Source organism: Canis lupus, chromosome 17 (assembly GCF_003254725.2).
Source record: "Canis lupus dingo isolate Sandy chromosome 17, ASM325472v2, whole genome shotgun sequence".
NCBI lineage: Eukaryota > Metazoa > Chordata > Mammalia > Carnivora > Canidae > Canis > Canis lupus.
The window spans coordinates 63,347,654-63,360,398 of record NC_064259.1 but is presented as its reverse complement, the minus strand read 5'-3'; positions in this window follow the sequence as shown (position 1 = coordinate 63,360,398).

The following is a 12,745-nucleotide window of genomic DNA, read 5'->3' as shown; positions in this document are numbered from 1 at the left end:
TCCCAGTGCCAAGAGGAAACTCACGCAGCCCTGGAATAAGGCCTGGAGAGATCAGGGACCTTGGACCTGTCCCCAGATTCCCAGCTAAGCCTGGAAAGCTCCCACCCGATTGCTCGCATTTCCGTTTCTATCGTTCCCTCCTCCCGGTGCTCCTGAAAGCAATGTATTGTTCTCTGCAAACCCCGTCCCCGCGGCCCATGCAAGCTTCATTAATCGAAAAGAACAGAACCATGACTCAGCAATGGTGGCCCTGGAACCTGACTGAAATCCCTGGCAGATATTTATGGCAAAAACATTTCTCTTTATATACAACTTAATCAGGCCGAGGTGTGACAAGCGGGGAGGCACCCATTAGGCCAGCTGGTGAAGCAGCAGAGTCGTCTCCCGCTGATGCATGTGGCCCAGGCATGGCTGGTGGCTGGAACTTAAAGCGGAGCGGAAATCCATCTGCTGTGGGCGGCTCGGAGCAGTTGTCACAGCTTAACACAGGCCCCCCGTGCACCGTGCACGCCGCTCGCCCGCAGCCTCCCGCCCCTGCGACAGCCCTAATGCAGAAGTGGCATCCCTGTCATTTGCTTGCGCCACGGCCACAGTCAATTGACCTTAGAGACTCTTCATTTTTCCTGGAGCCACGGTCAGAGGCAGCAGGAGAAAGCGAGGAGGTGGTGAGGAGAAGTGGCTGGTGGGGAAGTTGGAGGCGAGCCTCTTCTGAGGATGAAAGGAAAGATTGTGCCTTTCAAAGGAAGGCAAGCCTCCCGCCCTCTGTGCTCGGGATGACTGTCCACTCCTCGTGGCACAGTGGCTTCCTTCTCGAATCAAAGCCAGCCTGACACTCCGCGTCTGGGTGTTGCTCATGTCATTCTTATCGTAAGGGCAAGGTGATGTCAGAAGAAGGAGAGGGACATGGCTCCACCGGACTTCGGGAGCAGGCACAGATAGTTCCAGAACTCAGCAGCACGGGCATAGCCAGGAGGGGAATGAGCCGGTCCAGCTCGAAGGCAGTGCCATGGTCTGTCCTGACCGATGCCTGTGCCGGGTATGAATGTAGGTTGCTGTGACTCAGGCTTCACTATATTCCCCGTCTCAAAAAAAAATATAGCCACTGGCACAAGGTCGAGCGCGTAGTGGGTGCCTAACAAAGCTTCACTTTGTGATCGAAGGAGTGAATAAATGAACTAAGTCGAATTTTCAGGGTTGGCTTCTTTTTCCTCCCAAAGATTCCTCTCTTCTAAGCATCATTCTCGGGTCCTCCCAAACACTCAGAGCCTCTAGTACATACAAAATCCAATTTGACTGAATCTGCCCATCTCTCCCTCTGAACACAATCAGATTTATGTGTAACTTTTTAGGGCAGTCCTATTTCATTAAGTAGCAATGGGCTCTTGCACTTAAGTTCCTGATGGAATCTCAACATTGAGAAGCACAGCCAGCGTGTCACGCATCCGCAGGTCCGGGTTACTGCAGGAGAGAGAGGGATTCCCTTTAGCCCTAAGGGCAAGGGTGCTGACTAGAAGGCAAAGTTTCTTTCCCACAAGTACCTGATGCCTGACTTCATCACTGAGCTTCCTGGGCTTTGGCACGGGGCCCAAGTGCCAGGAGCAAAAGTGAAAACAGACAGGGAAGGCTGTCAGCACCTGTCTCCCTGCTGGAGAATCAAACGTCCATCGTCAGACTCTTTTAGGACAGGATCCACTCATTAAACCAGATGCAACTCTATCATTCGCAAACAATTCATTAGTCTAAACAGATCTGAATGTCATACCCGTCCAAGGATTCACCAGACAATTAATTACAACACAAAGCTGGAAGAATAAAAAATACAGCTCATGAGACCAAATAACATTCTCATTTGTGATAGTCAAGTTTCCTCTAGGTTTCTGAAATGCAGAATAGGGGGTCAGTGGGAGCAGTGTCAACCCAGAGACACACTAGGGGAGGTTTTGCAGTGGGTTTTGGCTTGCCCACCTGACTGTCTCTCTGCTGTGAGCTGCTCCAAAGGAGTCATGGTGCTGAGCCTTTGAGTGATGACTCTGGCTACCAAGGATCTGAGAGCTGAATGTTGGAGAAAATCAGACACAAGAAAACCACAGCACCAAAAAGAGTTTGGCCCTTTTTGTGCAGCCCCAGGTAGTGAGCTGGGGCAGCCTGCAGCACTTTAAGCCAAAGGTTCGGGGGACTCAGGGTGGATGGCTTTGAGCCAGGTGTTACCCACACATCTGTGGGCTGCTGCACACAGCACAGGAGCTGGGGACATGGAAGCTGGGGCTGCCAACTCTGTATCCAGACTCAAACCCCCAAAGCTCTGCCCTCCCTCCAAGAGCATCTCTGCCTTCCTTCCTGGAAGAGCTTGCCCCACACCCACATCAACCTCCTGACAGCTTCTAGGCTCAACCTGTTAGTTCTCTCTCTGAAAGGACCACAGCAGGAGGCTCCTTGGGGGTTCACGACTGGGAATATGGAATTATTCTCAATTAATGCCTACATGACACCTTTATGGTAATTTTGACACACACACTCATCGAGTTATTTCATTTCCTAACATACTTTGTCTCACATCTTAAATGAGGTAACATAGGCCAAAATAGGTTTGCTTATGTTTTTCTTTGGACCCTTAGAGACTTGGGTGCTGTAGGAATTAACATTTCTAAACAGCTGAAACATCATTTATCAAAGGTAAGTGAGGTGTGGACATGCTAGAGAAACATCCTTCTACTTTGTTTTCTGGATGAGACTCCCTGCAAAGACTCTAGAAGATGTCATCTCCTCATTCACCCCGTTGGAGCCCTCCTCCAGGCCCAGCACTGCAGTGAGGCCAAGGTGTATTTAAAGAGGAGTGGGTTTAGACACAGCATTAACAGGGTACTGCTGGCCAACAGACACGTAGGGTGTTAGTCTGCATCCCCCAAGATTAAAGGCAAGGATTTTGTTAGGAAAAATGCCCATGTGAAAGAAAGCCATGGTGGGAGGAGGAGGTGAATTGGGGAGGCAGGGAGACCTGTCAGATGGTAATGCAAATCTGACCTCAGAGAAGTAGAAGGGAGTTTCGGGGGACTGCCAACTCTGGATGGTTTGGCAAAGCCCCAGGGAGATCCTTGAGCTAAAAGGAGCTGAAAGAGGAGTCACCTAGCCCCCAGGAACAGATCTGCCTCACCGTCTCCCCTGGGCTCAGCCACTGGGCTTGGCTGGGTGTGGGGGTGGCCTACAGGGAATATGCCTGGATGCAAAAATGGTTGTAGGTTTCAGAGGCAGAGGCTGTGCTCCCTAGGGGAGGAGCCTGGGAGCCATCTCAGGGCCCCCATGAGGTGGGAGGTAGGAGAGGAGGCAGGGCCCCAGCAGCTCCCTTTCAAAAGTTAGGAAGTCCTCAACCCAGGACCCTCTCAGGAGACCTGGTGGCCCTCTGCCTCTCCTGCTCCAAAAGCCTCATTTGGTCTTCGGAGCCCATGCCAGCATTTACATGATCTTCGGATGACTAAAAGTGCCCTTGGGAGGGGTGGTTTCACATGCCCCCACCCTAGCATGCCTCCAGGAGGAAGAAGAAGAGATAACAGAATGGGTGGCTGTTTCCTTCCTCTTCTGAGCCCACAGTCCCTTGGCCCCCACTGCCAGTCAGGTCTGCAAGAGAAGGGAAGCTCAGACAGCAGATGCACCAAGAAAGCCCGGGAGGCTCAAAGCCTGACGGCGGGAAAGCAAGGCGGCATGGATTGAGCATTTATTCTATACCACGTTCTCCATATGTGTTTATTCATTTGACATTCAGTGCTAGCCTGTAGGGTGCTATTATTATCTGTTTTCTAATAGGCAACTCAAGCTCAAAGAGGTTTGCTCAAGACCACATGTGGCAAAATCAGGGTGCAAAAGCAGTTCAGTCTCAGTCTAAATATATTGCCATCCCAACTTCGGGCTGCGTCAGCCAGGCAGGGCTCTAGAGATTGAGAAATCCAAGCTTGCTCTGCTGGATGGTAATGGGCAGGGTTGTGGGGCTGTCAGTAAAGCTGGAGAGCTCACATGGAGAAGCCAGACTTCCCCTCTCAGGTGGCCTGCAGGAGAATAGTGCTTGGGGGTAAGAGGCTGCTGCCTGGACCCACATCTCTTCTATATTAAGGCTGATAGGGTGGGATGCAGGGGTCACCTCCAAACTAGGCTGATGCTTACTGGTTTAGCAGTAGGGGAGTCCTAAAAAGCCCCTCGGATCATTGTCACTTCAGGATCTAAATACCTTGAGTAGCTTCCCAGCATGAATGTTAATGTTAAAATGTATGAAATCTAACATTTTTAGCCTGGCCAACCCGGCTTCCCTAGCCTGATCCCTTCCTACTATCCTGGCCTCCCCTCTCAGGATCCTCTGCCTCTCTCCCTGTGCTCCACCCACATCGTCTTCTTGGCTACTGCATGTGCCACTCTAGCACATGCTGTTTCCCCACCAGACTGTAAGCTGAGTACAAACAGAAGCTGAATAGCAATTGTTTTTCGGTGCTTAACAAAGGGCTGAGCCCATAATAAGTGCTCAGGACATATTCATGTATGAATAAATGGGAGGTGAGATGTAGTGAGACATAAGGCTGGCACTTTTTTTTTTTTAAGATTTTATTTATTTATTCATGGGAGACACAGAGAGAGGCAGAGACACAGGCTGAAGGAGAAACAGGCTCCCTACAGGGAGCCTGATGTGGGACTCAGTCTCGGGACTCCAGGATCATGACCCAAGCTGAAGGCAGACACTCAACTGCTGAGCCACCTAGGCGTCCCAAGGCTGGCACTTTAAATGAGGGCCAGACACCCCTCTCTTGCTTTCACCTCTAGCAGGACAATCTCCTGAACAACTCCCAGTACAAACAACATAAAAGCAGGATAAGTTCTATAAGAACACCTGCCTGTGTGAATTTCTAAAATAGTAGGAAACTGCAGATGCCAAAAATAAAGTGAAAGTCAACATCCTGGGAGGTAAGCAAGAGCCTAAACCAGGATATCTGCCACGCCCTGGAGACTTAAAGCTTCTGTCTTGGTGACTGCTGAGGATTCAGGAATCAGGAGATACAGCCTAGGGCTCACCCATCATGGGCAATCTAATGAAGAAGACTGCATGAAAGTGAGACCGCAAAGGGCTGGGGACCTCAGTGAAAGAATGAATGAAAAATAAAACCCTCTGCAGCCTTCTTCCTCCAAACCCATAACTCCAGTCTAATTATGAGAAGAACATCAGACAAATCCCAGTAGAGGAACATTCTACAAAATACCTGATCAGTACTTTTCAAAATGGTTAAGGTTATCAAAAAGGAGTCTAAGAAACTGTCACAGCCAAGAGGAGACTAAGGACACATAATGATTAATACAATATACTGGATAGGAGCCTGGGACGGAAAGAGGAAATAAGGTAAAAACTAAAGACATATGAATGAAACATGGACTTTAGTACATAATAATCTATCAATATGGGTTCATTAATTTTGACAAATCTACCTATCATAAAATAGATGTTTACAATGGGGGAAACTGAGTACAGAGTACGTAAGAGCTTTGACTTATTTCTGAAACTTTTCTATAAATATAAAACTATTCTAAAATAAAAAATATTTTAAAAATAAAATAAACCCATTATGCAGAAGGGAAAAACAAGGAAACTTTAAGTTTTCACTTGATTTGGGGAGGAGAGAGAAAGATTGTCCCTTGAGATTCATGACCTTTTATTTAAATTTGTAGTCCAAATTTTCAGACAGAAAATTCACTTTCAAATGGCACTGGGTAGGTAGAGCTCTCTAGTCCCTGGTAGATACCAACACAAATTTTCTCTGGAAGAATGCAATTTCACCTGAAGCCTCAGAATTTCTCCAGATGAGGAACATGAAATTATCATCAAAAACTATAAAAGACACAAGGAAACAAAGTGCTATGAGTGAAATCCAGCAGAAATAATTGGTAATGGTATCAGAACTCTAAATACTTCAGGCATTAACATTATCAGACATGGAATATAATACAAGTGTGTTTAAATGTTATATATGTTTCATATGTTTAAAAAAAGATAATAAGCCAAAAAAAAAAAAGAAGAAGAAAAGACTATAACAAATGACCAAGCATGTTTGAAATGGGAACAAAGAGAACTTCAATGGAAAATATAATTTAAATTAAAAACTTGATGGACAGCTAAATAGTAGATTCAACACAGCTGAAGGAGGAATTGGTGAACTGAAAGATAGATTTAGAATGTAGTCCTGGGAAACTAAGACATAAACAGTATGAAATTAAGGTTAGGGCAAGAGATTATAAATTTATGCAATAGAGTGGAATAAAGAAACAAGGAAGAGGCAATGGTGAGAGAGTTAATGGCTAAAGGTTTTCCAGAACTGTTAAGGGATACCAAACCTCAGTTCCAGGAGTCCCAACAAATGCCAAACAGAATGTATAAAATGAAATTTTCATGTAGGCAAAGCAATGTGAGTCTGCAAAACACCAAAGAGAGAGAGAGAGAGAGAGAGAGAGAGAGCACCAAATCAGAAATAGACAAAACCAATCTGTGAAGACAGACAGCATAACAGCACTTACCTTTGGAGAAGTGGATAATGATCAAGGGAGGCTTCTAGAGGGCTTTTAAGGTTTTATTTTCATTTTACACATCCCAGTAATAATTACATGAGTGTATTCACTTTGTAAAAATTCAGCAGTCTGTACATTCATGATTCATGCACTTTAAAGTAAAATATATGCTATCCTTTAATTTTTAAAACTCACATTTAAAGGAATCATAATTAGACTGGGAGTTGGCTTTTCAACAGCAACAGCGATGGCCAGAAAAAACTGAATAATACCTTCAATATTCTGAAAGAATGACTTGAATTCCACACCCAATGAAATAATCTTTTGAAAACGAGAGCAAAATTCCACTAACAGGAATTCTAAAGCATGTACATCAGACAGGGGGAAAATGATACCAGATGGGATGTCTAGGATGAAGAAGAAATGATGAAATACTATTTTGGAAATATGTGGATCAATCCAAATAAACATGTGCCAAATACAGCAGGAGCAGTAATAATGTCTACATTGTGAAGTTACAGATAGCTACAACTCAAAATGCTAGGCAAAAATAGCGTATTAGCTGGAAAAAGAGAGATGAAAGGTGGAGCATTCTAAGGCTCTTACATTTGGGGAGAAGAAGATAAAGATACTGACTGATTTTAAACATTGTTAAATCTGCATGTTAAAGTATCTAGGGCAACCACTAAAGGAATAAATATATAAAACATTTTCAAACTAGTAGAGGAAAAAATGGAAGAATGATAACATAATAAAGGACTTCCATCAGTCCAAAAGATAGCAAGAAAGAACTAAAAATAAGAAACAGAGAACGTGGGACAAATATACACTACAAAGTAAAGTGGTAGAAATCTAAATATAATCTCAATCACAATAAATATAAATTCATAAACTCTCCAGTTAAAAGGAAAAGATTGGGCAGCCCGGGTGGCTCAGCGGTTTAGCGCCACCTTCAGCCCAGGGTGTGATCCTGGAGACCCGGGATAGAGTCCCACTTCAGGCTCCCTGCATGGAGCCTGCTTCTCCCTCTGCTTGTGTCTCTGCCTCTGTGTGTGTGTGTGTGTGTGTGTGTGTGTGTGTGTCTCATGAATAAATAAATAAAATCTTAAAAAAATAAAAAATTAAAAGGAAAAGATTGCCATACTAGATTTTTTAACCCAAGTAAAATGTGTTTATAAGGACACAAATATTGATAGTAAAAACATAAAAAAAAATACACCAAGCAAGTATTAACTATAAGTATGCAGAAGTGGTTATATTAATATCAAATTAAGTGAATTGTAAAGCAAAGCATTAACTGGATATAAAGAAGATTGCTACACAGTGGTAGCTTGAAACCACTGGGAAAATATAAGAATTCTAAACTTGTTTACATTTGATAACATAACCTCAAAATCTAAGTAATGTTTAGGGTATCTCCTTAAAGAATGAACACATAAGACATAGTTTTCAAAGTCATAGAGGTAAAAATGGAAAAATAATAATATTAAAAGTGCTTCAATCTAATTAATGATGGACTCAGGTCACTATACGTTAGTCTAAACCCATACAAGGTACAACACCAAGAATGAACTGTTGTGTAAACTATGGACTTTGGGTGATTATATGCCAACATAGGTTCATCAGTTATAGCAAATGTACCACTCTGGTGGGGGATGTTGGTAATGGAGGAAGCTGAGCATGTATGGGGGCTGTGGGTTGATAGGAAACCTCTACCTTCCCCTCAGTTTTGCTGTGAACTTTAAATTGCTCTGAAAAAGGTAAAGTTTAAATAAGTAAATGATAAAAGACAAAAAAATAGCACATGAACCTAAATAATCAGTGTAAGACACAAAAACCACAAGAATAGAATAGCAGGGAAAATAAATAGCCACTGTAATCAATCCAAAAAATGGCAAGAAAGATGAAAAAATGAGAAACTGAAAAAGAGAAAACACAAAATAAAATGGTGGAAATAAATCTACATACATCAATAATCATAATAAATATAAGCTTGATGAAATTGCTAGCAGATATTGACAAATTCATCATAAAGCATGAGATTTTGGCATACTTCCTGAGGTAATTCATACATCCAGGAAACAAAATGATTAGTAAGGCTGAAACAGCACAATTAAAAGATTGATCTAATGGACACATACAGAATATTGCATCCACTAAATGGGGAATACACTCCTTTCAAGCACCTATGTACTATTTATAATAAAATTGATGAGTTTCTAGGCCATAAGCAAGTCTCAAGAAATACTAGTTTTATGAGAACACATTTTCTGACAGTTATGCAATTAAGTTGGAAATTACTGACAAAAAGGGAAACCACACATTTAAAAAATGTAAACACTTTTCTAAGCAATTAATCGGTCAAATAAAAATCATAATAATAATATAATTTTAGAGATGATTGATAACAAGAATATTGCATATCAAAACTTGTAGGATGCAGCTAACATAGCAATCAGAGTGGAGTTTATAGCTTTGAAACTTATGTTAGAGCAGAAAAAAATGTTGAAAATAAATTATCTATGCCTCTAACTTAAGATAGGAGAAAAGAACATTAGAACGAACACATGCACACACACAATAGAAGGGAAATCATGATCTCCAAATATTTTTCCAAACTAGAGAATTGGCATTTCATGAATCATCTTAAAGTCACCAATTTCCTCTCCAAAAGCTTGTCTTGAGAGTTTGATCCTCCACACCAGTGCAGTACAGATTGTGTGGCTCCTGCAGGATGCCAAGCACTTTCAGAACTATTGACTCTGCACAGGGCAGATGTTAAGTGCCTTGAGAGGGAGGTGCCTGGTGCACCCCCAGGTCTCTCTGACCTTGGCTGGTAACGTGGTTACAGGTGTGGCAGCTGACCAACGAACAGACCTTCTTCTGTGGCTGCACTAGCCTGGCTGGTCATCTGGGTTCCAGAAGTATTTAATACTCCCTTTGGCATTTAAACCAAAGCAAGAAGAAACAGCATTTCTTGAGTCTCTTCACTCTCAGGGTTTTGTTGTTGTTGTTGTTGTTTTTGATGTTTTTGTTTGTAAAACAAAACAAAACAAAATGAACAGCAAAAAAACCCCTCCGTACCAGGAAAAGCAAGGAGAATGAGGAAGAAGTCACTGTCACCATCCAAAATGAGTGTGAATGTAGACATTAAACAGAGAGCCTCTTTGGAAGTCCAAAGTCAATAATGACCCATTTGAATTCTCTTGAGAAGATAATTTGTCAGCAAAGGGAAGTAATTTCTCCCAAATAGAAAGAAAATGGAAATCCAAATCCCAAGGCCAAGAGTCTTACAGTTCATATTGACTAGAGAGAGGAAAACAGTTCTCTCCAGAGGTAGGCCCAGCAGGTGGCATCCTGGGCAGAACCAGAGATATGCCCTCCCCTCCATCCCCTCCATGCAGGGAGACACTGCCCTGCACCCTTGCACTCCTTCCAGGGACAAGCCCCTGCAGAATTAAAGTATTTTAAAACCAGTGGAGAAAACCTAGTCCGTATGTTTGGACAAACCATGCATGCACAACCAAGAAATAAATAAATTAAATTAAATTAGGGGGGAGGAAAGAACAAAACAACAAAATTAACTAAGCTTTGAGGGAGTGTCTAATAAACTTGACATTTTTAACAGGCATGTTGAAATTTCCCCCATGTGCTGGTGACAATGATAATAATTGACTGCATAAGAGATAAAAATCTATTAAAAGTAGTGACAGCAACGAAAGCTGTTGAGAGTTTTAAAATTCGGATTTCTGAATTTAAATTCAAGGTCTGTGGCCTCTCCTCACTTAGCTCAATTGGTGAGGCTGCAGAGGGAGCCCTGCCCCTTGATGGGAACAGCCCACCAAATCCTCCAGCTAGGGGCCATGGGGCCCATAGGTGTCAAGACTCCTTAGACAGACCTTTCTAATTTTAGGGTGCTCTTTCTGTAGGAAAATCCATCCATTCATGAGGCCCGGAGCTTTCTGGTTATGGCCTGGTGGATGCACTCCCTTCTCCTACCCTCCACCCCACTCCAGGACTTGAAGGAAAGTCCTTTTTTTTTATAGAGGTAAAATTCACTTAAAATTTACCATTTTAAAGTGGATGCTTCAGTGGCAGTCAGTATATTCACAATGTTGTGCAATCACCTTCTATATCAAGTTCCAAAATGTCTTTTATCACCCAAAAGAAAACCCTGTAACCACTAAACAACCACTTCCCATTGTCCCCTCCCATCAGCCCCTGGCAATCATCAATCTGCATCTATCTCTATGGATTTACCTATTCTGGATATTTCATATAAACAGAGTGGTACAATATATGATCTTTTGTGTCTTATTTCACTTAGTATAATGCCTTCGAGATTCCTTGTTATCGTAGCACACGTCAGTACTCCATTCAAGTAATATTCCATAATATGGACACATCACATTTGGTTATTCATCCACCCTTTTATGGAGAGAAGGTCCTTTTGGAAGGTTCCCTGGGCTCATACTGAGTAAGTGGCCAGGAGATTATGAATGTAATTTAGTGCCGGTTATAAAACAACCATCTAATCTTGGTTCAGGGTACATTAGATCTCTAGCTCTTTAAGTTTAGGAAAAGATTGTTGGATGGTGGATGGATGGATGGATAGGTGAGTGGGTGGATGCATTTATTAAATGTATCTGAACTTAAAGTTCAGAAATCCAGACTCCAGATCCATCTTTGCCACAGGAAAGTTCTTTAAAATACAAATCACTTTATCTGTGTGGGCCTTCATTTCCTCATGAAAAACACCAGATAGTTTCTTGTGATCCCAGGAAATTCCCGTCCTCAGTACTCTCTCAGGATAGAGGGGAATCTGGCTGGCTATGCGGAGTTACAGGTAATGTCACACAGAGGCAGGAAACAGATAAGCTGATTTAGAGATGGACTTACCGGACCTGGGTGTTCTATTATTGCTTCCCAGTTTGAGCTGGGTTCATCAAGAACTTTCTTTTTGATCTCATTGAGTACCCCAGCCTCTCATACCTTCTCCCCACCAGACCTCAGCACTTCTCAGCTCATTCTTATACTATATCCTTTAGTTATTCTGCCCCAGTTGTCTCTACTATCCCTGCATTTCCCCAAATTTATGATTTTCCTCCTCTGGCAAAGTGATTGAACTTATAAGGCTATTCCTGAGCCCAGGGCCTAACTTTCTAAAAGCCTGCCTTACCCAGCTGGCCTGCCCAGCTCCCAGTGGAGCCATTCCCCCCACCCAATTACCACCAACATTATGCACTTGTGGGTTATTTTCTCAATAAACTTGTGTGCAGCAGGTTGCCATGGAAATCAGAAAAAGTGATTTGTTGGTATCGGTGTCCTGAAAATAAAGTGAGAGCCATGCTGAAAAATACCAGAGGTAGAGGAGGGGTAAGGCTATCAAGAGAAATAGAAAGATTTTTTTCACAAAAGGTGAGGAGGAGGCTTCTTGCACTAAGCCAGGAGAAAAGTCCAGGTGGCACCAGAGAGGGAGATGGCAGCCAGCAGGCACCAGACTTGGCCCTGCCGAGGCTGGTGTTCATTTCCTGGTGTGTGGACAAGAATCCCTGAGGGCCTGTCCACTGCCTTCTCTCCAGTAATAAAGATTAAAAACACAATTAAGTTAGACCTGGTCATCTGACCCATTAGTACGCATCTTCCCCAGATTGGAGGGCAGTTATGTTGGACCCTAAGCTGGCTTCATGAATCACCACGACAGAAGCAAGCTGGGCACAGGAACTGCTTGTGCTTCAGAGGATTTGCTTAGCAGGGCTCCTCTCAGGGGACTTGAAGGATAGTCACCGGGACGGTTCCCAGAGGGACGTCCCCAAGATGGGGCGGCTCTGCTCGGCCAGCGCACCACCCACTGAGTGTGATGTGCAGTCACTTTGGTCCAAAAAGCAGTCCTTTTGCTCAATGGTCAGAGCGGCCGGGATTGACCGGGTGTGTGTCCACCAGCTCAAGTGTCTGTACCATTCTGAAGCTAGGGGCTGCTCACCCATTCATGGCGATCATCTCTTCCATCCTCTGTGGTTGAAAAACCGCATAAAAGCAGCTGCCATAATGGATACAGGCAGATATTTAACAAAGGTGTTTTTTCCTTGGGCTCCTGGGGGACTCAGTGGTTGAGCATCTGCCCTCGGCTCAGGTCGAGATGCTGGGGTCCAGGGATCAAGTCCTGCATCGGGCTCCCCGCAGGGAGCCTGCTTCTCCCTCTGCCTCTCTCTGT